The sequence below is a fragment of the Schistocerca cancellata genome, chromosome 8, assembly GCF_023864275.1.
Source record: "Schistocerca cancellata isolate TAMUIC-IGC-003103 chromosome 8, iqSchCanc2.1, whole genome shotgun sequence".
Taxonomy (NCBI): domain Eukaryota; kingdom Metazoa; phylum Arthropoda; class Insecta; order Orthoptera; family Acrididae; genus Schistocerca; species Schistocerca cancellata.
In genome coordinates, this window is record NC_064633.1 from 328,057,595 (window position 1) to 328,081,096 (window position 23,502).

A 23,502-nucleotide genomic window follows, 5' to 3' on the forward strand; every position below is an offset into this window, starting at 1 on the left:
CTCTCTTAAAACGCTTGTCCATGTATAAGATATGCGAACATACGTCTTTTGCAGCAGTTCCGTGTTTGGACATTTTTTCGATTTCAGTTCTTTGGACTATTATTACCTGTGTGACCACGTGAAACAACTCATTTACGCGTCTGGCAAAACTAATGCAGAAACGCTTATGTAATGTGTCAGACCATGAACTGTTGTATTGATGTGTATGTAGAAGACAGAAGACAGAGAGAGAGTGAGTGAGAGACAGAGAGAGGGCGCGGGGAGGGGGGGGGGGGAGGGGGGCGGGGGCGTCAGGAGAAGGAGACTGGTTGGTTATTTGATTTGGCGGTGGGGACCAAACAGCGAGGTCATCGCTCCCATCGGAATAGGAAAGGATGGGGAAGGAAGTCGGCCGTGCCCTTTCAAAGGAACCATCCCGGTATTTGCCTGAAGCGATTTAGGGAAATCACGGAAAACCTTAAATCAGAATGGTCGGACGGGTTTGAACCGTCGTCCTCCCGAATGCGAGTCCAGTGTGCTAACCACTGCGCAACCTCACTCGGTGGGGGGAGGAGGGGCGGGGAAGAGGAGGAGGAGGAGAATAATAATAATAATTTATATCTATGTTAGACCAAGTATGGGGTCAGCCAAGTATCAAGTGACAATGAAGGTAAAGAAGTAACAGGTTGCGTCTGATTTTGCAAATCGCTCTCCTGTGAAATCACTTGCTCACAGCAGCTCATTTGACAGAATTATAGAGCTAGGTATTCGGATGTAAAACTTCAGCACACTGTGACCTCTTCGTTTGGTATCCTTTCCGTACTCGGGAAGGACGCACAAGTGCCGGCAATCCATAGTTGTTCGGCATCGCGTCCACACCGCAGGCGGCGTGGACTTCGCGCCAGTTGGCAAGACCCTCTGGTGGCGTAAGCTAGGAGGAAAGTGTGCGCGCATTCCTCGTCCAGTTGTGTTGATGTTTCCCAAGTTTTCCGATAGCCTACGTAACTTTTCCATGCAGCTACCCGCTTGCTCTTAATTTCCTGTCGGTTTGCTATTTGTGCCTTTGTCTGTACATTATTGACGATTCTTGGCTTTCAGATTCAAGATTACCCTCAGTTTGCCGGCCAGTGTGGCCGAGCGGTTCTAGGCGCTTCAGTTTGGCACCGCGCGACCCCCTGGTCGCAGGTTCAAATCCTGCCTCGGGCATGGGTGTATGTGATGTCCTTAGGTTAGTTAGGTTTAAGTAGTTCTAAGTTCTAGGGGACTGATGACCTCAGATGTTAAGTCCCATAGTGCTCAGAGCCATTTGAACCATTTTTTTTTTTTACCCTCAGTTTGTTCTTTCGAATGCGTGTACTGTTCCCGCTGTCGACCACTCGACCTTTACGGCCACTCGCCATTTCTGAGAAACTGGTTAGTGTCACTCTCACACGGGGTAGTGCACAAAACTTCGCCTTGGTTGTCCACGGTACGCCCCGCACTTCCTGTTGCGTGCGCATGTATCTAAATTTTCGGCGTAGCTCATTATAAACTGTCGAGATTACTCTATGAAACTAACCAAGTCATGCCATATTACGCCACAGCCGTCATGATTATGTCGGAGTAGCCTGAGAAACAGTTCTGCTGAACGAGAGAAATGTAGCAACTATTTACTGATACTACGCTACGCTATCTTGGTTTAGTTTCTAGTCGAGTGTTAATACTGTTTAGTAACTGCTAATCCGAGATCAATTTAGCAGCTATTCTGTCCTGTTTACATATGTAATTTCCTTCTTCTCGCAAAAAATTTTTCTAATCACACTTTTCAAAAATCTTTATCCTGTACAAGACAGGTTTAGGTTTCACTTTCCACATCCGACTAACTAAATCACGAGACAACATACCGACACAAAATGGACAAAACATTGACATGTAACGTAACGTTTCTCTACTTATACCTGAGAAAAAAGACAATTCTGCAGACGCTATTACGCACAAAACCAACCGTCGCCTAGTTTGTACCTCATTCTAAATATTAAAGAAAACTTCCTATAGCTTGAACGTTAGTATGAATCAGAGAAGTGGTAGAATAATTTTTACACATTGTAGACATGCATTTTCGTGAAGGAGGGAGTTGTTGAGTCAGTAACCTTACCTGCTGTAAATTTTATCTCAGTTTTTATTATTTTGTTGTGTTACCGTACATAAATATTTATAAAAATTATTACAGACTGGCAAATGAAATTACACACATCAAAGAAAGTTTTGCACCACCTCGGTTCCGAGAGTTCCGGAACCTGTACAGAAAACTGGAATAGAGATCAACATAAACATTATTTCCGCCCTTTTTATTACTCATAAACACCACACATTGAACGTTGTACCACCTTACAGCTAGACCTTCAGACGTGGTGGTCCAGATTGCTCTACATACCGGTACCTCTAATACCCGGTAGCACGTCCTCTTGCATTGATGCATGCCTGTATTCGTTGTGGCATACTGTCCACAAATTCATCAATGCACTGTTGGTCCAGATTGTTGGTCTTCTCAACGGCGATTCGGCGTAGATCTCTCAGAGGAGTTGTTGGGTCACATCGTCCATAAACAGACCTTTTCAATCTATCCCAGGCATGTTCGATAGGGCTCATGTCTGGAGAACATGCTGGCTGCTATAGTCGAGCGATGTCGATATCCTGAAGGAAGTCATTCACAAGATGTGTACGATAGGGGCACGAATTGTCATCCATGAAGACGAATTCCTCGCCAATGTGCTGCCTGTATGGTTGCACTATCGGTCGGAGGACGGCATTAACAAATCGTACAGCCGTTAGGCGCCTTCCATGAGCACCAGCGGCGTACGCCGGCCCCTCAACATGTCGCCCCAAAACAGTAGGGAACCTCCACCTTTCTGCACTCACTTGACAGTGTGCCACTTAGACTTACATTCAGCCCGACGGGTTGCCTCCAAACACATCTTCGATGGTTGTCTGGTTGAAGGCATATGCGACACTCATCGGTGAAGAGAACGTGATACCAATCCTGAGCGGTCCATTCGACGTGTTGCTGGGCGCATCTGTACCGCGCTGCATGGTGTCGTGGTTGCAAAGATGGACCTCGCCATGGGCGTCGGGAGTGAAGTTGCACATCGTGCAGCCTATTGTGCACAGTTTCAGTCGTAACACGACGTCCTGTGGCTGCACGAAAAGCATTATTCAACATGGTGGCGTTGCTGTCAGGGTTCCTCCGAGCCATAATCCGTAGGGTAGCGGTCATCCACTACAGTAGTAGCCCTTGGGCGGCCTGAGCGAGGCATGTCATCGACAGTTGCTGTATCTCTATATCTCCTCCATGTCGGAACAACATCGCTTTAGTTCACTCAGAGATGCCTGGACCCTTCCCTTGTTGAGAGCCCTTCCTGGCACAAAGTAACAATGCGGACGCGATCGAACCTTTGTACTGACCGTCTAGGCATAGGTGAAGTACAGACAACACGAGTCATGTACCTGCTTCCTGGTGGAGTGACTGGAACTGATAGGCTGTAAGACCCCCTCCGTCTAATAGGCGCTGCTGAAGCATGGTTGTTTACATCTTTGGGCTGGTTTAGTGAAATCACTGAACAGTCAAAGGGACTGTGTCCGTGATACAATATCCCCACTCAACGTCTATCTTCTGGAGTTCTGGAAACTGGGGCAATGCAGAAGCTTTTTTGATGTGTTTACATTGTCTTGTTGGTTTTCTGTTGTAAATGATCGGTAAAACTGGAATCGTTTCTTCAGGAGCAAAATGATGTCCACAAATGAAGCTGTAGTTTGATTTAGGTTGAACCGTGCATTTGTTTTTTGTTTTTGTTTTTTTGTTTTTAGAAATTTCGTTTGCGAGTGAGGAAATACACTCCTGGAAATTGAAATAAGAACACCGTGAATTCATTGTCCCAGGAAGGGGAAACTTTATTGACACGTTCCTGGGGTCAGATACATCACATGATCACACTGACAGAACCACAGGCACATAGACACAGGCAACAGAGCATGCACAATGTCGGCACTAGTACAGTGTATATCCACCTTTCGCAGCAATGCAGGCTGCTATTCTCCCTTGGAGACGATCGTAGAGATGCTGGATGTAGTCCTGTGGAACGGCTTGCCATGCCATTTCCACCTGGCGCCTCAGTTGGACCAGCGTTCGTGCTGGACGTGCAGACCGCGTGAGACGACGCTTCATCCAGTCCCAAACATGCTCGATGGGGGACAGATCCGGAGATCTTGCTGGCCAGGGTAGTTGACTTACACCTTCTAGAGCACGTTGGGTGGCACGGGATACATGCGGACGTGCATTGTCCTGTTGGAACAGCAAGTTCCCTTGCCGGTCTAGGAATGGTAGAACGATGGGTTCGATGACGGTTTGGATGTACCGTGCACTATTCAGTGTCCCCTCGACGATCACCAGTGGTGTACGGCCAGTGTAGGAGATCGCTCCCCACACCATGATGCCGGGTGTTGGCCCTGTGTGCCTCGGTCGTATGCAGTCCTGATTGTGGCGCTCACCTGCACGGCGCCAAACACGCATACGACCATCATTGGCACCAAGGCAGAAGCGACTCTCATCGCTGAAGACGACACGTCTCCATTCGTCCCTCCATTCACGCCTGTCGCGACACCACTGGAGGCGGGCTGCACGATGTTGGGGCGTGAGCGGAAGACGGCCTAACGGTGTGCGGGACCGTAGCCCAGCTTCATGGAGACGGTTGCGAATGGTCCTCGCCGATACCCCAGGAGCAACAGTGTTCCTAATTTGCTGGGAAGTGGCGGTGCGGTCCCCTACGGCACTGCGTAGGATCCTACGGTCTTGGCGTGCATCCGTGCGTCGCTGCGGTCCGGTCCCAGGTCGACGGGCACGTGCACCTTCCGCCGACCACTGGCGACAACATCGATGTACTGTGGAGACCTCACGCCCCACGTGTTGAGCAATTCGGCGGTACGTCCACCCGGCCTCCCGCATGCCCACTATACGCCCTCGCTCAAAGTCCGTCAACTGCACATACGGTTCACGTCCACGCTGTCGCGGCATGCTACCAGTGTTAAAGACTGCGATGGAGCTCCGTATGCCACGGCAAACTGGCTGACACTGACGGCGGCGGTGCACAAATGCTGCGCAGCTAGCGCCATTCGACGGCCAACACCGCGGTTCCTGGTGTGTCCGCTGTGCCGTGCGTGTGATCATTGCTTGTACAGCCCTCTCGCAGTGTCCGGAGCAAGTATGGTGGGTCTGACACACCGGTGTCAATGTGTTCTTTTTTCCATTTCCAGGAGTGTATTTGGTTTTTGTTAGTTGGTTTACTTATTTTTCTCGAATTTATTTTTTATTTTTCTACTTACATGTCATACATAATTTTTAAGGCTGGATAACAGTAAATTTTAGCGTTCTACTGATTTTTGTTTCTTTCTAAATACTCGTAGTATCTGGTTAATTGGGCTATCTTCAGGAAACAAGTATCTAGAATCCGTTACCTAACCAAACATTATACGCAAAGATACAATCCACTTGCACAGAATTTGTGTACCAGACATGTTTTTTTAACACTGCAAATTACATTTCACGCAATGAACATGTAAGATGGCAAGAACTATGCCCCTTACATGAAGTCATTAAAGATCACCGAACTCACGTTGAGCGAAGAGTAGGGCTGAACAAAAATGACTGACAAGGCACAATGCATCTTGTAGAGGGTATAGTATGGACGTATTGGAATAATTAATGTTGGGTGATGGTTTTAAAGTAATTCACGCAAAATGAAAACTTTGTGGAAATGCGTCGATTTACTGGAAGCTAGTTTATACCAGGGAAGTATTCAGAGTTGACCGCAGCCGGGTGGCGGCGTGCGGCTGGGGAGTGGCAAAGGGAAGCCACAATAGGCAGCTTAGGGCGGCTCAAACTCTGAGAAAGTGGTAACGGGGCGCGACCTCCAGCTGCCTTAAGATGAGTGACATGAGGGGGTGGTTGACCCCATGCTCGTGTACCAGGAAACAGACGGAGAACTTGTACACCTGTTGATAAATGTCCGTTGTCCCGTTTTCAGTGAAACATGCGAGAAAGCCGCGCAAAGCTATGGTGGAGCGGTCAACAGGGGCCAAAATATGCGTGTTCGTGATTATAGCAACTTCACGCTGAATTCACGGTCCACAGAGTCTGAAGTAAATCAGGTGAAGAGCGACAGAATGAAATACGCCGGCCTCTGATGGGAATCTAGGACCGAGGAGTCTGAAGTACTCTCCTGGGAGTCAGAATTTCGGAAAAATTTGTGTTTTATGCAGATACTAACTTTGATGGGTAGCCTGGGAGGAGCTAAATAACATACGTTGAGCGGAAGGGAAATTTTGTGGGAATTTGTTCACTTACCAGAGCAGGCATTGGTCGGCACTGTGAAGCGACGCATAATTAACACGACTTGCTTTGCAATTGGCGTAAGTGATTTTGCTGGAGAGGAAACCGAGGCGAAGAGTGGACTAGCAGAAGTCTCTGTAGGGGTATCCGTTCCCAGATTGCCTAGAGTGCAGACGTGGCGTTCTTTACTCTGCTTGCCTGAGAGAGAGTGAGCATCTCTGAAGTTTAGGACTTAGCAAACAGAACGATTTAGCTATGTACTGAGCAAGATAGCTAGGAGTGAATAGACAAGCACAGCCTTGCAGCACCACAAGGCCGGCCGACGTCCGCACAACGACGACGCCCCGCCACGCTGAATTCGGTGATATTGTGCCCGCTCCAGCTTGAGTTAGGCCATTGATTAATTTGTTGGATCACGTCGGCAAAGTGTCCACGAGGGATTCACGTGCCGTGTAGTGTAGAATTCTTCTCGCACTTCTCATTACGTCTGGGTCAGTTGATAGGAATTAATTTTGATTTATTGCACTTTACTCCAAGTAAACGCAATTCATTCCCACTGCCTGTTAGGAGAGTCATGTAATGTGATGATTGAAGGTCGTGAGTTAAATTTGTGCTAATCGACTGCATCTGTTTTCAATCAAGAAGTTGAAATCCCAAGTCACTTTCTTAATTAATTTTATGTTCAACATTTGCATCTGGTGTTCAATAGCTGAATATAACATCAATGTGCACCCCTTTTTAATTAAAAGGGATCAATTCTGAATCAATTAATGTCAACACTGCCACCACAGTTCAATCAGGAGTCACAGGGCCTTATTACTTTCTTTGCGTTATCCGATATTGCGGCAGTTTTGCACTCTCTGTTGATCTGTTAGTCAATTAGCTGGGGTGAACACGCGCCAAAACCAGATAAGTGACGGGTGGGGTGTTATAAACAAGATTAAACAATAAATAATTAAAACATACGATACCGCAGTATTCCAGGTTTTATGACGATAATGCTATAATTTGTGACATCGTGACATTGGTTGAAAACTAAGTGAGCAATAGTCACTTATGTTGTGCAACAGACATGTTTTAGACTGTAAATTGTAATATCGAATATTAATTTCTTTGCGTGTTTTTCGTACTTGCATTGTTTAATTCATAAATTTCTGTCGTATTATAGTATTTGATAGTTGTAGCATCGCGTTTTAGTACCTGAATAGTGTAAAATCGCGTAGTCTCCTTCCGCCGCCGAGCAGTGTGTCAGCAGTGCGCAAGTAGCAGCATTACTGCATTTACTAGGCAATCTTGTATTTTAATAACCGTTTAAATTTTGTGTCGATTTGTTTGCGCTCTCTGTAGATTAGTTCAGACGTTCTTTGCACAACAGTTTTTAGCATGGATAGGGACTGCAACTGCTGTGTTCGGATGCAGGCTGAGTTGGCATCCCTTCGCTCCTAGCTTCAGGCAGTGTTGGCTTCGGTCACACAGCTTGAGGCTGTTGCCAATGGGCATCACTGTGGGGGTCCGGATGGGGGTATGTCGGGGACGGCCAGCTCGTCCCACGCATCCCCCGATCGAACTACGACTGTGGTTGCCCGGGATACTGCCCGCATTGAGGCTGATCCCTCACCTGTGGTAGAGTGGGAGGTCGTCTCAAGGTGTGGCAGGGGGCGAAAGACATTCCGGAGGGCTGAACGGAAGGCCTCTCCAGTCTGTCTGACGAACCAGTTTCAGGCTCTGTCTCAGGCTGATACTGATCTTCAGCCTGACATGGCTGCTTGTCCTGTTCCAGAGGTTGCCCCTCAGTCTGCAAGATCCGGGCGGTCGCAGAGGGTGGGCTTACTGGTAGTTGGGAGCTCCAACGTTAGGTGCGTAATGGGGCCCCTTAGGGATATGGCAGCAAGAGAGGGGAAGAAAACCAATGTGCACCCCGTGTGCATACCGGTGGGAGTCATTCCAGATGTGGAAAGGGTCCTTCCGGATGCCATGAAGGGTACAGGGTGCACCCATCTGCAGGTGGTCGCGCATGTCGGCACCAATGATGTGTGTCGCTATGGATCGGAGGAAATCCTCTCTGGCTTCCGGCGGCTATCTGATTTGGTGAAGACTGCCAGTCTCGCTAGCGGGATGAAAGCAGAGCTCACCATCTGCAGCATCGTCGACAGGACTGACTGCGGACCTTTGGCACAGAGCCGAGTGGAGGATCTGAATCAGAGGCTGAGACGGTTCTGCGATCGTGTGGGCTGCAGATTCCTCGACTTGCGCCATAGGGTGGTGGGGTTTCGGGTTCCGCTGGATAGGTCAGGAGTCCACTACAAGCAACAAGCGGCTACACGGGTAGCAGGGGTTGTGTGGCGTGGGCTGGGCGGTTTTTTTAGGTTAGATGGCCTTGGTCAAGTACAGAAAGGGCAACAGCCTCCACGGGTGCGGGGCAAAGTCAGGACATGCGGGGAACAAGCAGCAATAGGTATTGTAATCGTAAACTGTCGAAGCTGCGTTGGTAAAGTACCGGAACTTCAAGAGCTGATAGAAAGCACCGAAGCTGAAATCGTTATAGGTACAGAAAGCTGGCTGAAGCCAGAGATAAATTCTGCCGAAATTTTTACAAAGGTACAGACGGTGTTTAGAAAGGATAGATTGCATGCAACCGGTGGTGGAGTGTTCGTCGCTGTTAGTAGTAGTTTATCCTGTAGTGAAGTAGAAGTGGATAGTTCCTGTGAATTATTATGGGTGGAGGTTACACTCAACAACCGAGCTAGGTTAATAATTGGCTCCTTTTACCGACCTCCCGACTCAGCAGCATTAGTGGGAGAACAACTGAGAGAAAATTCGGAATACATTTCACATAAATTTTCTCAGCATGTTATAGTCTTAGGTGGAGATTTCAATTTACCAGATATAGACTGGGACACTCAGATGTTTAGGACGGGTGGTAGGGACAGAGCATCGAGTGACATTATACTGAGTGCACTATCCGAAAATTACCTCGAGCAATTAAACAGAGAACCGACTCGTGGAGATAACATCTTGGACCTACTGATAACAAACAGACCCGAACTTTTCGACTCTGTAAGTGCAGAACAGGGAATCAGTTATCATAAGGCCGTTGCAGCATCCCTGAATATGGAAGTTAATAGGAATATAAAAAATGGAGGAAGGTTTATCTGTTTAGCAAGAGAAATAGAAGGCAGATTTCAGACTACCTAACAGATCAAAACGAAAATTTCTGTTCCGACACTGAAAATGTTGAGTGTTTATGGAAAAAGTTCAAGGCAATCGTAAAATGCGTTTTAGACAGGTACGTGCCGAGTAAAACTGTGAGGGACGGGAAAAACCCACCGTGGTTCAACAACAAAGTTAGGAAACTACTGCGAAAGCAAAGAGAGCTTCACTCAAAGTTTAAACGCAGCCAAAACCTCTCAGACAAACAGAAGCTAAACGATGTCAAAGTTAGCGTAAGGAGGGCTATGCGTGAAGCGTTCAGTGAATTCGAAAGTAAAATTCTATGTACCGACTTGACAGAAAATCCTAGGAAGTTCTGGTCTTACGTTAAATCAGTAAGTGGCTCGAAACAGCATATCCAGACACTCCGGGATGATGAAGGCATTGAAACAGAGGATGACACGCGTAAAGCTGAAATACTAAACACCTTTTTCCAAAGCTGTTTCACAGAGGAAGACCGCACTGCAGTTCCTTCTCTAAATCCTCGCACAAACGAAAAAATGGCTGACATCGAAATAAGTGTCCAAGGAATAGAAAAGCAACTGGAATCACTCAACAGAGGAAAGTCCACTGGACCTGACGGGATACCAATTCGATTCTACACAGAGTACGCGAAAGAACTTGCCCCCCTTCTAACAGCCGTGTACCGCAAGTCTCTAGAGGAACGGAAGGTTCCAAATGATTGGAAAAGAGCACAGGTAGTCCCAGTCTTCAAGAAGGGTCGTCGAGCAGATGCGCAAAACTATAGACCTATATCTCTGACGTCGATCTGTTGTAGAATTTTAGAACATGTTTTTTGCTCGAGTATCATATCATTTTTGGAAACCCAGAATCTACTATGCAGGAATCAACATGGATTCCGGAAACAGCGATCGTGTGAGACCCAACTCGCTTTATTTGTTCGTGAGACCCAGAAAATATTAGATACAGGCTCCCAGGTAGATGCTATTTTTCTTGACTTCCGGAAGGCGTTCGATACAGTTCCGCACTGTCGCCTGATAAACAAAGTAAGAGCCTACGGAATATCAGATCAGCTGTGTGGCTGGATTGAAGAGTTTTTAGCCAACAGAACACAGCATGTTGTTCTCAATGGAGAGACGTCTACGGACGTTAAAGTAACCTCTGGCGTGCCACAGGGGAGTGTTATGGGACCATTGCTTTTCACAATATATATAAATGACCTAGTAGATAGTGTCGGAAGTTCCATGCGGCTTTTCGCGAATGATGCTGTAGTATACAGAGAAGTTGCAGCATTAGAAAATTGTAGCGAAATGCAGGAAGATCTGCAGCGGACAGGCACTTGGTGCAGGGAGTGGCAACTGACCCTTAACATAGACAAATGTAATGTATTGCGAATACATAGAAAGAAGGATCCTTTATTGTATGATTATAAAAAAAAAATGGCTCTGAGCACTATGGGACTAAACATCTGTGGTCATCAGTCCCCTAGAACTTAGAACTACTTAAACCTAACTAACCTAAGGACATCACACACATCCATGCCCGAGGCAGGATTCGAACCTGCGACCGTAGCAGTCGCGCGGTTCCGGACTGCGCGCCTAGAACCGCTAGACCACCGCGGTCGGCTGTGTATGATTATATGATAGCGGAACAAACACTGGTAGCAGTTACTTCTGTAAAATATCTGGGAGTATGCGTGCGGAACGATTTGAAGTGGAATGATCATATAAAATTAATAGTTGGTAAGGCGGGTACCAGGTTGAGATACATTGGGAGAGTCCTTAGAAAATGTAGTCCATCAACAAAGGAGGTGGCTTACAAAACACTCGTTCGACCTATACTTGAGTATTGCTCATCAGTGTGGGATCCGTACCAGATCGAGTTGACGGAGGAGATAGAGAAGATCCAAAGGAGAGCGGCGCGTTTCGTCACAGGGTTATTTGGTAACCGTGATAGCGTTACGGAGATGTTTAACAAACTCAAGTGGCAGACTCTGCAAGAGAGGCGCTCTGCATCGCGGTGTAGCTTGCTCGCCAGGTTTCGAGAGGGTGCGTTTCTGGATGAGGTATCGAATATATTGCTTCCCCCTACTTATACCTCCCGAGGAGATCACGAATGTAAAATTAGAGAGATTAGAGCGCGCACGGAGGCTTTCAGACAGTCGTTCTTCCCGCGAACCACACGCGACTGGAACAGGAAAGGGAGGTAATGACAGTGGCACGTAAAGTGCCCTCCGCCACACACCGTTGGGTGGCTTGCGGAGTATAAATGTAGATGTAGACGTAGATACAGTGTTAAAATACACTCTGTTACAGTATTACAGGTTATATTGTTAGAATGTTGAGGTTTGTGAGCTAAGCAAGGTAAGGAATATAAAATTCTGTGTAGCAGTATGTGTCATTGTGATGGTCTTCGGGCATATGGCTGGTTGATTGCATCATGGGAAGCTTGAAAGTTGGGTATGCTCATTTGTAATTGATGATTTAGGACCAGCTGGGGATTTTAAGCTAAATGTTTGTGCTTCCAATAGGCTTAGTTTCCTTCCTTTGTTGGCTATACGTTAGCAGCTTTGAAATTTAACGCCGCTTTCAGTCGACCATCAGTTACTGCATCTGCATTCAACACAATTGTCTATCATTTTCGTTCGAAATATCAGAGCAAGAGTCACTCAATAATCACACACTCTGAATGCCAAAGACCAATATAGTGGCGCCCCCAATTACTCTGTTTTCCATCCGAAGACGGCCTTGAGTCGTATCTCCAACTTTGAAGTAAGATCACTGATCGTGCTGGTTACACATTGTTTCGCCGACCTATAGAGCGCTTGGGCTGGTTACAAGCTGCTCAGATGACAGCGCCTGCACTTAGCTGTGTAGGCAACCCAAGATGCTCTTCGTCTGCTCTTGCTTCCCGATAGCAACAGGCTGTGTGGATGAGGCAAATGCTATCCTTCCCTCACTTTATGCGCATCCTCAGTCGCAAGTCTTTTACCCAAATTAACAACTTAGGATGTTAAAATGTTATAAATCATCTTAACTCGTGTGGTACGTCAGAGATCTGAAGTAAGCTTGCACTCGGCCTGAATTTCTGTTTTTTGGAAACGGACGTCGCAATTTACATTCCGCTGACTAAGAAGGTAGAGGCCTATCATCACATTTTAATATAACATAGCCAGTCATCTTCTTGATACGTTCTGCAAGTTGTCTATCGTAATTACTGAATCGGATTTCGTTGAATTTTCTGTGTAAAATTTATGTAACGCTAGAAAGTTAAACGAAGTCCTGTCACAAGTTGACGCGACATATTTCACACGATTAAATGTTAATAATATAGTTCGTTTATCAAATGTACGATAATTCAACAAAAATTTAAGTTAATGTGCTGCGCTTCTCAATGTCGCTAGCTTTATGAGGTTCTTTGCAGACAAGCTGTTGTCTGTAGGAAGGTTTCAACACTTCAAAACTATAGCGAAAGCAGAAAAGATCTGCAAGGGATCGATGATTGAAGGATGGACTTAGAGTTGATCCTGAATGTAAGCAGGTGTAACATTTTGCGTGTAAATAGACAGTTCGAGTACGCTATTGTAAAAATGTCATTGGATACAGTAAAAACCTAATATACTTAGGAGTGACCTAAAGTGGAATGACCTCATAAAACAAACTGTAAGAGAAGCAGATGCGACGCTGAGATTCTTAGGAACAATCTTAAGGAAAGTAACTCATCCACGAATGAAGTTGCTCTAAAATCATCTATTCGGCCGGTTCTTGAATGTAGTTCATCTTGGGCTCTTATCAGGTAGGGTTAACTCAAATGGTAGTCGCTACAACAGAGATGATGTGTATCATTGAAACGGGTACTGTTGAAATTTCGAAGGCGTACGTTAGAAGAAGACCTGGGCAAAATCTTACTTTGTGCCACATATTTCTCGTGAAATGACTACAACGATAAAAAAGAGAAATTAGAATTCATACAGAAATTTATCGACAATCGTTCATCCCACGCACCAATCGCGAATGGAACAGAAAAGGTGAGAAAGATGACAGTACCAAAGGTACCCTCTGCCACACTGGAAGAGTATAGGTATAGATGTAGTTGTAAATGTAACAAGCGTTGCATTTTGTACTTATAAAAACAGGGTGTAACAGGTACAAGTGAAGATAATTCTGTTGGTGAGTGAGGAAGGCGTTCCGCATAACATTAAATCAGTCATTTTTCAGACTAATAATTTTAGCTATTACAAATCGCACCTTTTTAGGTTGGGTAGTGCCTCCAAGAGCAAGCCATTAAGGCTTATTTTCCCTTGGACGGCAAGTCAGTTGTTGAACTGTGGACACATGAGAGCAAAACGTAAGCCATACTGACAGGCGTAGTCCACCTAATGGTGCACTTGCGACCGTGCAGAAAACATCAGATCGTAAAGTTTGTGACATAGAAAAAAAAACCAACACACTGATGTTATTACATATTAAGATAACATATGTAAAATATCTGCATTTATACCCATTACACCCACTATATTGAGATGACAGATTATCTGATTTTATACTGTACATTACCTACGTCGCATCTAATAGACAATCAAAAATCAGACCATGAATCGAATATTTCGACTGATTGAGTATTCACCAACGTCCTTGATGTCCCATTATGGCAGCTTTCGATAATATCAGACGTGATCGTTCTTACTGAAACAGGAATGAGACAGACAGAAACTAATGATACGAGAGGAAAAGGATGTACGTGTAATTGTGCAGGAAACCAGGAAGAAGAGCATTTCCACATCTTTAGTCCTGGAAAATGTCGAAACGCATCTTTCTTCTCTGGACATTCGAGGCAATACAGTGACACTCAGTCCCGAACAAGAGCGACTTAAAAAGTAATAATTATAATTAGGGCAAATATAGTAATACAGGAATGTTGCAACTCAGCATTTAACCGCAAAGTAAGTATTATTGTGGGTATCCGCAGATAATAAACATTCTCCTGGGTGGGACCTCTAACCACAGCAAAAGAACCTGACTGCAAGTCGGGGTACGTTGCCAAAAAGGTTAAACGTTTTACAAATGGTATATTAAAATCACGTCATATGTACTCACAAGGACATTGAATCCTATAAATGAAGCGGAAAGAGCCATCAGAAGCATCAGTGCAGAGTCCTCATTCTGAGCTGTCACGTAAGTGAGGTGGAACCGTTAACTGTACGTTGACGTCGTGTCTGTGTCAGTGCATCAGTCACATTTAATTTTTCAGGTTTTATCCTGCTGTTTTCAGTTCTGCAGCTGATGAAAAAGAGAGGGACGGTATAGCGATTTAACTAAAGGTGTTTCAGGTGTACTATCTCTGAGGTTTATTGCTCCAAACCGCGGGCTATGACATGAATCTGGATAGTCTACGTATCTAAGATTGGTAAATGAATACAGTCATGGGCGTATGGGTCGGTAACAGATCTCCTTGTCTGTCAGACGTCATTGCCAAAAAAATTGTGTGAAGACCAAGCCACTGAACCAAGCGATTCATGTACGAATTCGGCTGCTTCCAACTGCAAGAGTCTGTTACAGTACTTGCTACTTTTCTGAAACTGAATTAAGCAGATTAGCACAGTTGAGGATCTACATTACATCTCTAAGATATCATCCCTACACAAAAGATAGCATAACACCCTTAAATATGGGTCATGAAGAAGGAACTGCTAGTGAATTACGCACCTAGATAGCAATGACATTAAGATATTATTATAGTTTTTGATGCATTACAGAATGCGAATTTTTATCTCTCTCTTTCATTTAATCTACTTAAAGTGCATCCGTTTGAAATTTCACATACCTGACTTCCTAGTTTCTGTAACTACCCTAACGCAAATGCAGTAATGTCTTCGCCACCGATAGAACGTAAGGGAACTCGGAACCTAAAAATGATGAAATTTTGGGTTTTCAGTTTATTGTGAAATAAAATACTACAGATCTTCCTCTTTAAAATGATATATTAATCTTACCTGTAGCTTAACTCCAAGTATTGAAAATATTATTTTCAATAATGTACTGTAGAGGGCATGTCCCGACATTGAATTTCCATGCATACATGTTCATTGAAAACATCGTTTTTCAAAACTTCCAGTCTTTCCAAAGACTTTATTTTATGTTGGCAACACGACTTGATAGGCAATTGTTTTGTCTGCGTATTGTAGTCTTTGGATACTGTTGTTTACATTGAGCATTTGGTGGTTATTGCACGATTTGTGTTGTATTTCTATTGCGTAACTGGAACTTATCAAATATGCCTCGAGTTAGTAACAGAGTTTACAAGAGGAAGAAGCCTCCTCCGAGGTACACTAGTGGAACTATGACAATTTCTCCGACCTTGGGAAATGATTCTGAAAATAGTGAGGTTATTCATGAAGTGAAATCTACTCCTGTCTCTAGCACAAGCAAGAAGTTGCATGGATCAACTGAAAAATACTGCAATTTATTGGAGATGTGTAGTGAGGATAATGTGAACGAAATAATTAACATTTCATTGCTCTCAAAGGTGATTGAGAGTTCAGTACTGTGTAAGGAATGTTGCAAATTGAGTATGTCAGTAAATGTCAAGCGACACCTAGGACTTGCAGCAGAAATCTGTCTCCATTGTACTAGTTGTCATTCCAATGTTTCATGTTTTTCATGTTTTTCATGTCGAAATAGGCCAAAGTGAAACTGATAGTGAGAAAAGCAAGTACTATGGTGTAAATATTAGATGTGTTTATGCTCTAAGGTCAATCGGTAAGGGATACTCTGCTGGTCAAATGTTTTGTGGTGTAATGAATCTACCACCACCACCAACGAAATTCTCAAAATATAACTCGGTTGTTGGATCCTGTGTTGAAGATATTGCCCAAGAATCCATGAAAGAAGCAGTGGAGGAGGCTGTGGCGGGGGATGAAGAAATTCCAGATGTTCAGAATCCTCGGGACCAGACTGTCGCACTAGATGGTACGTGGCAGAAGCGTGAGCACACTTCACATAATGGGGTAATAACGGCAACAAGTGCTGATACTACAAAAGTTATAGATGTTGTAATTAAATCCAAGCACTGTAGGTGTCCTAAAAGAGTGAAGGATGAGCATGCAGAAAACTGTCGAAGGATTTACAGTGGGTCTAGTGGGGCCATGGAAGTTTCCGGTGTGAAAGGCATTTTCAGTCGCTCTCTTCTGTGGTACAAGGTCAGATACCTACAGTTCCTGGGTGATGGTGATTCGAAGTCTTTTGCTGATGTATCTGAGCTAAAACCTTATGGAAATGATGTTACCATTACTAAACAGGAGCGCATAGGTCACGTTCAGAAACGTATAGGAACAAGGTTGCGTCGACTGAAGACTATAATGAAAGGCCAGGTACTCAGTGATGGAAAACCTTTGGGTGGAGCTAAAAGATTGACAGACGAGGTAATCAACAGATTGCAGAGAGACTATGGGCTGGCAATAAGACAAAATACTCACAGTGTTGATGCAATGGAAAAGGCTGTAATGGCACTTTACTACCACACCTTATCGACTGACGAGAAACCACTACGTGGACTATGCCCACAGGGACCCAATTCCTGGTGCAAGTACAACAAATATCAGGAATCTGAACGTGTATACAAGCATCACCAGTCTACCATAAACTGTCATGAAGGCTATAAAACCAATTTTCAGAGATATTTCTGCAACTGAACTTTTGAAGGAATGTCTCCATGGACGTACACAAAGTCAAAATGAGAGTGTGAATAACGTAATTTGGACCAGAATCCCAAAAAATGTGTTTGTGGAAATTCATACTCTTCATTTTGGAGTATATGATGCCATTGCTACGTACAACAAAGGTAACATTATAAAGTGCAATGTGCTGCAGAAGTTGGATGTGATGCCGGGAAAGTACATGGTGAGTGCAATGATGTCGATAGACAATGAGAGAAAACTGGATGCTGAAAGGAAAGAAAAGGAATGTGAGAGGCAAGCCAGACAAAGAATGAAAGATGTGAAAAGAAGGCTAGATGGGGAGATGTCCAGTGACAGTGAAAACCCCTCTTATGGAGCTGGACTCCACTAAAATGTTAGTGAAACTTTGAAACTCGTTTTCCACAAGTTCACTTTTTTGCCGTATAGGGAACGTTACCTGCTAAACTATTAGAGATAAAGACTTAAAATTTTCAAGGAATGTAAACAGTGCCAGTACACACCTTGTATCATAGCCTTTTTGTGACACATAATTGATAACAGATTTTATTTCAAAGATACTATGCCAAAAAATGTGTCAATTATTTTCAGTAACAAAATAATTAATATCTTCCCAAAAAACACCAATAAATTAAAATCCATATGGTGCATGGTATTAAATATATGTAACATTATACTGTAAAAGTTTCATCATTCTGGTGTTAATAGTTCATAAGAAAATGTTCCTTACATTTAACATTGGAGGTATAGGACGTTCCGGGTCCCCTTAACACCTCTTTTCATCCTTTAATTACGTGCGACATAAAATTAATTCTTTTGCGATTATTCCCCATGCTCCTTTTTTTCATCGCCTATGTGCCAGATATATCCAAAGTCTGTGATTTTCCATAAACACAATAATAGCAGGTGCTAAGTACATGTGGTTTTTCTTGGCTACTGGTAAGTCTTAGCTGCCTGTAACTTCACAGAGTCACGCAGTTCATAATATATTAGGCTCGTGCGTAAGTTCGTAGCGTTTTTGTTTTGGATATTGGTATTCTGGTTGCTAGACGATTTTTTATCGATTGTCATTTTTATTTGTAGTTCACTGTTGCGATTTGAATTTGCATATTGTCATTTGGAGATGGTGAATGGAGCTGTTAGCGTTAGAAAATGGAGTTCCAGGTGGAGAAATCGGAACATTTCCGGCATATTCTTCTGTTTGAGATCAATAGAGGGGTGACAGTACCGGAGGCAGCCACAAACATTTTCAACATATTGGGGATAATGCCACTGGACAGAGCACGGCAAGAAAATGGTTTTCTCGTTTCAAGAAGGAACGTTTCGACATTAGTGACTCTCCACATTCAGAAAGACCTTCGGTGTTTGATGAAGATCGTTTAAACGCATGAATCCACTATGATCAACACCAGTGTACTCGAGAACAGGCAGATGTGATGAACTGTGATCATTCCACCATCGGGCGACATTTGCTTGCAGTTGAGAAGGTTCAAAAATCGGAAGTATGGGTGCCTCACGCTCCAAGTCAAAATCACAAAAATCAATGGGTAGTCATATGTACACATCTGCTTGTTGGTGATCAATTGGATCGTGAACAGCATACACCATTTCTCTCCTGTATTATTACTGACGGCGAGAAATGGTAAAAGAAAGGAATGGTTGAGCCAAAACAAAGCAGCAATTCCTCGTACAGACCTGCGTGCATCCGCAAAAGATAATGTTATGCATCCGGTGGAAAAGAGACTGTGTGGTGTACTACGAATTGCTTCTCCTAGGCGTAACCACAACTGCCGACATTTATTGTCAACAACAGAGACGTCTTGCAAACGCAGTCCAAGAACAGTGACCAGGAAGACTGAGAGAAATGATGCTACTCCACGAGAACTCCCACCGCATTCTGCTAGACTGACGAAAAACACCACCTTTATTCACCTGATCTTGCGTCCTCAGATTTTCATCTTTTCCGCTATCTATGGAACATCCTTTAAGCAACTTCCCGGGTCAAAATGCGCTCCGAACATAGACCGAAGAGTTCTTCGCCTCAAAGCAATGTGATTTCTACAGTCATAGAATCGAAAAGTTAGCCAAATGTTGGCAGTCTGTTTTAAAAAAAAATGGAGAACATATTATTGAATACTGAAGTCTCTGTTATGTGTATCTGTTGTGTTTATTAAACTTATGGAAAATCGTAACGAACTTGTGGTGTCACCGCCAGCCACCACACTTGCTAGGTGGTAGCCTTTAAATCGGCCGCGGTCCGTTAGTATACGTCGGACCCGCGTGTCGCCACTATCAGTGGTTGCAGACCGAGCGCCGCCACACGGCAGGTCTAGTCTAGAGAGACTCCCTAGCACTCGCCCCGGTTGTACAGCCAACTTTGCTAGCGATGGTTCACTGACTACATACGCTCTCATTTGCAGAGATGACAGTTTAGCATAGCCTTGAGCTACGTCATTTGCTACGACCTAGCAAGGCGCCATATTCAGTAATTAGAATGAATTCTGAACAGATAATATTGTGAATCATGTACCGTCAAGAGCGACGTTCATCATTAATGGATTAAAGTTAAGTATCAAACTAATTCCGACCGCTTTCAGAATTCTAATTCCTTGTCATGTTCCTGACCTCACGTCAGTATAATTCTTCCCTCCTCACGCCAGCCTGCGTGAGCTAAAACCCGTGCATTTCGGCCTCCTCTTGTAACGCGGTGTTGGCGCTTCTGCCAACACAACAGAACTTATGCACCAATCCAATACATACTGGAGGAATATAGGAAGATAAAGGTAAAACGAAAGCGAGAGTAAATATGACAAAACAGTATGTGCTAAACAGTGGCATAACTCCGGAATGGAACAGCGAAGAATTGCTTCCTTTAAGCCATTGATGTTTTGTCTCCGGGTTAGCATAGGAAACCCATCTCGTCACTGGTCAATATTCCATTCAGTAGGCCTTGTCTTCCGTACCATAACAAAAAAAGAAGTCCAGAGAAGCATCGATTCGTTGAGGTTTGCGGTTATCAGAAAGGAGTTCTGGAATCCAACGAGAATGTAGCTTACGTTATGCTAACTGTTTAGTCAGCGTATTTCGATGAATTAGTTCAAGAAAAGATAAGACTAGTGTACAAATTTCTGTAGAATGAAGATTTCTTTAAAAGATGTACCGGTGCCAATACGCAAAATAACAACAGGAGCTTCAACACGTGTATTTGGACTCGCATGTCATGACTGTGGGGCAAAACCAGTTGAAATACCAGCATATATAGCTGCAGGCATATTCAACGTAGGTTATTCATCTGTTCTGAAGACAATGAAAGCGTTAAGAATCGTCACAAAGTCTAACAGAAAAACCTTCGAGGAGTTATCTAACGGAAACACGTGGCCGCCACAGAACCAGGAATGTGTCAGTTTGTTAAAAGGGGCCGGTTTGAATGAATACAACACCAAATTCAGAACTAGGGCATGTCTGAGGAACAGGAAGAATGCCTCTATCGCAGACTGAGCGCAGGTTTTGAAACAACGTCTTCTTTTTGTTACTGAAAACTTTAAACGCGTTTTTTTGGAAGCATTTTTAGTGGGCGAAGCTCTCTAGAATCTCGACAGATTAACCGAGTCATTTTATTTTTAAAAAATGATAGTTTAATTTAGGGGCTCTTAGTGAGGGCTTTTTTATTCGAATTTTATTTATTTTCTTAAGGATTTGAAGTTAGAAAAGCATGCCAGAAATCTAAATGTTTTTCAAGTAGGTGCAGTTTTTTTCGATGTATTTTGCAACATTCCATCGTGATGCCCCCACCCCAAATTCATTCTAATTTAAGAATTTGTAAATAGGCTGTTTAGGTTTTTATGTTGGTAATGCCACGTGGCGCTGAAAATCACTGACTGTGCTATGTGTAGTCTGTGGTTGGTTTGCATTGTTGGAATATTTGCTATTGTAGTGTAGTGCAGTTGGATGTGAACAGCTCATAGCGTTGTGCAGTTGGAGGTGAGCCGCCAGCAATGGTGGATGTGAGGAGAGAGATTGTATTGATAAGTGTGTGCATTTGATATTTTTCTTATTGCAATTATGAAAACATTTTTCAAACCTGTATTGACCACTGCTCAAAACAATTTGTAAAATTTCTTGTGGGGAGCATGGGGGCTATGTAAGTAGGCTGTTTAGGTTTTTATGTTGGTAACGCCACGTACCGCTCTGTATGAAAATCACTGACTGTGCTGTGTGCAGTCTGTGGCTGGTTTGCAATGTTGGAATATTTGCTACTGTAGTGTTGGGCAGTTGAATGTGAACAGCGCATAGCGTTGTGCAGTTGGAGGTGAGCCGCCAGCAGTGGTGGAAGTGGGTAGAGAGATAGCAGAATTTTGAGAGCGGACTATCTGGACGTGCGTCCGTCAGAAAAACGAAATTTGTAAGACCAGATTTCATGAACTGATATATATATTATGACTTTTGAACACTATTAAGGTAAATTCATTGTTTGTTCTCTAACAAAATCTTTCATTTACTGACTATGCCTATCAGTAGTTAGTGCCTTAGAATCATTTATGTAGCTGGCAGTATTGGCGCTCGCTGTGTTGCAGTAGTTAGAGTAACGAATATTTTGGTGAGGTAAGTGATTCATGAAAGGTGTAGTTTATTGTTAGTCAGGGCCATTCTTTTGTAGGGATTATTGAAAGTCCGATTGCGTTGCGCTAAAAAAAATAAAAAAATAAAAAAAGTTTGTGTGTCAGTTTAGTGTTGATGAGAATAAGTAACGAGAGAAATGTCGGAGTACGTTCAGTTTTGCTCAGCTGTTTTAAAATCAAATAACGTAAAGGTTTACCAGCACTGTCATTTGTATAGTTTTCAAAGGCGATGTTTCAGATTTTCAGTTTTTATCGATTTTAGAAATAGTCACTAATCCTTACAACGCATCGCGCAAACCAGGACAGGTTCTGTAGCCGCCATTTTTAATTTGTTTGAGATTTAAAAAAATTTATGCATAGATGTTTGTGTAATAAAATGGTAAAAGCCCTATTTTAATAAAAACAGTCCTTGTAAGAAAAAATATTCTAAACTTCACCCACATTCCGTGCCACTCGACCAGAAGTTCCCTTTAAGGCACTGGTAGCGGAAGCTGGCGGCGGTTTCCACAGAAGGACGCAGCGGGGGTGCGAGACGGGCGAGCAGCGCCGCGGCAGCTACTTACTTACCTGTCAAACTCGGTGAGTCGGATCAGTGTGGCTGCGGAAGAACGCGAAGTCGCGGGCGGACGCGTCTGCAGAGAGGATCGCGCAGGCACTGGCCACGGCTAGGGCCCCGCGCCGCGACCCCGCTCCCCCGTGCCAAACGGCGGGTATTTTGGGACCCTGCGGCTCCCACGCGCCGAGCTGCACTCGTGATCTGCACGCCACACCCCTGCCTTCTCGTGTGCTCCATAAACACAGTGTCCCATTGACAGCGGCCACCAAGCGGGAGTATCTGCGGAGGGAGCACTGCGTACTCCGCATATCGCCAGCATTAAGCTGTGACTGTTGGGCGCGGTTCACATTGAGGTGATACGACATGCGGTACTACACACGATACTATGCGTAAACAACCCACATCGGCATGGCACGTAGAAACATATTGCAAGCATGTCAACTGGTTCCCACTGGGACGACAGCGATAAGACAAGTAACTCTGCGTGAAATAACCGCAGAAATCATTGTGCGATGAAATCCATTGGGACAGTGCGGCGAAATTTGGCGTTAATGGGCTATGGTAGCAGTCTACCGACGCGAGTGCCTCTGCTAGAAGCACGACATCGCCTGCAGCGCCTCTCCTGGGCTCTTGACCGTACCTGTTGGGCCCTAGGCGACTGGAAAGCCGTGGCCTGATCAGATGAGTCCCCAATTTCAACTGGTAAGAGTTGATACTAGGGTTCCAGTGTGGCGCAGATCCCACGACGCCATTGACCCATGTTGTCAACAACGCATTGTGCTAACTGGTGATGGCCTCGTGATTGTTACCACTGTGTTTACTTGGAATGTACTGGGTCTCTGCTCAAACTGACCCTATCATTGACTGGGAATGGTTATGTTCAGCTTCCTGGAGACCATTTTTAGCCATTCATGTTCGCAAACGATGATGGCATTTTTATGGGTATCAATGGGCAAAGTCACCGGGCCATAATTGTTCGCAATTGCTTTATAGACCATTCTGGACAGTTCGAGTCATTGACCCAAGTTGTCAACAACGCATTGTGCAAACTGGTGATGGCTTCGTGATTGTGTCTGCTGTGTTTTCTTGGAATATACTGGGTTCTCTGGTCTAACTGAACCTA

The 23,502-nt window shown here is 44.3% G+C and overlaps 1 protein-coding gene across 1 annotated transcript in view; it reads right to left on the reverse strand.

Annotated features, from left to right (window-relative positions):
* Window positions 1–22,515, reverse strand: part of LOC126094464 (solute carrier family 2, facilitated glucose transporter member 1-like) — a 574,417-nt gene extending 551,902 nt beyond the window's left edge. Inside the window, exon 1 of the mRNA XM_049908847.1 lies at window positions 22,391–22,515. The gene's annotated coding sequence lies outside the window, so the exon portion shown is untranslated. The remainder of the gene's footprint in view (window positions 1–22,390) is intronic.
* Window positions 22,516–23,502: the final 987 nt, after the last annotated feature.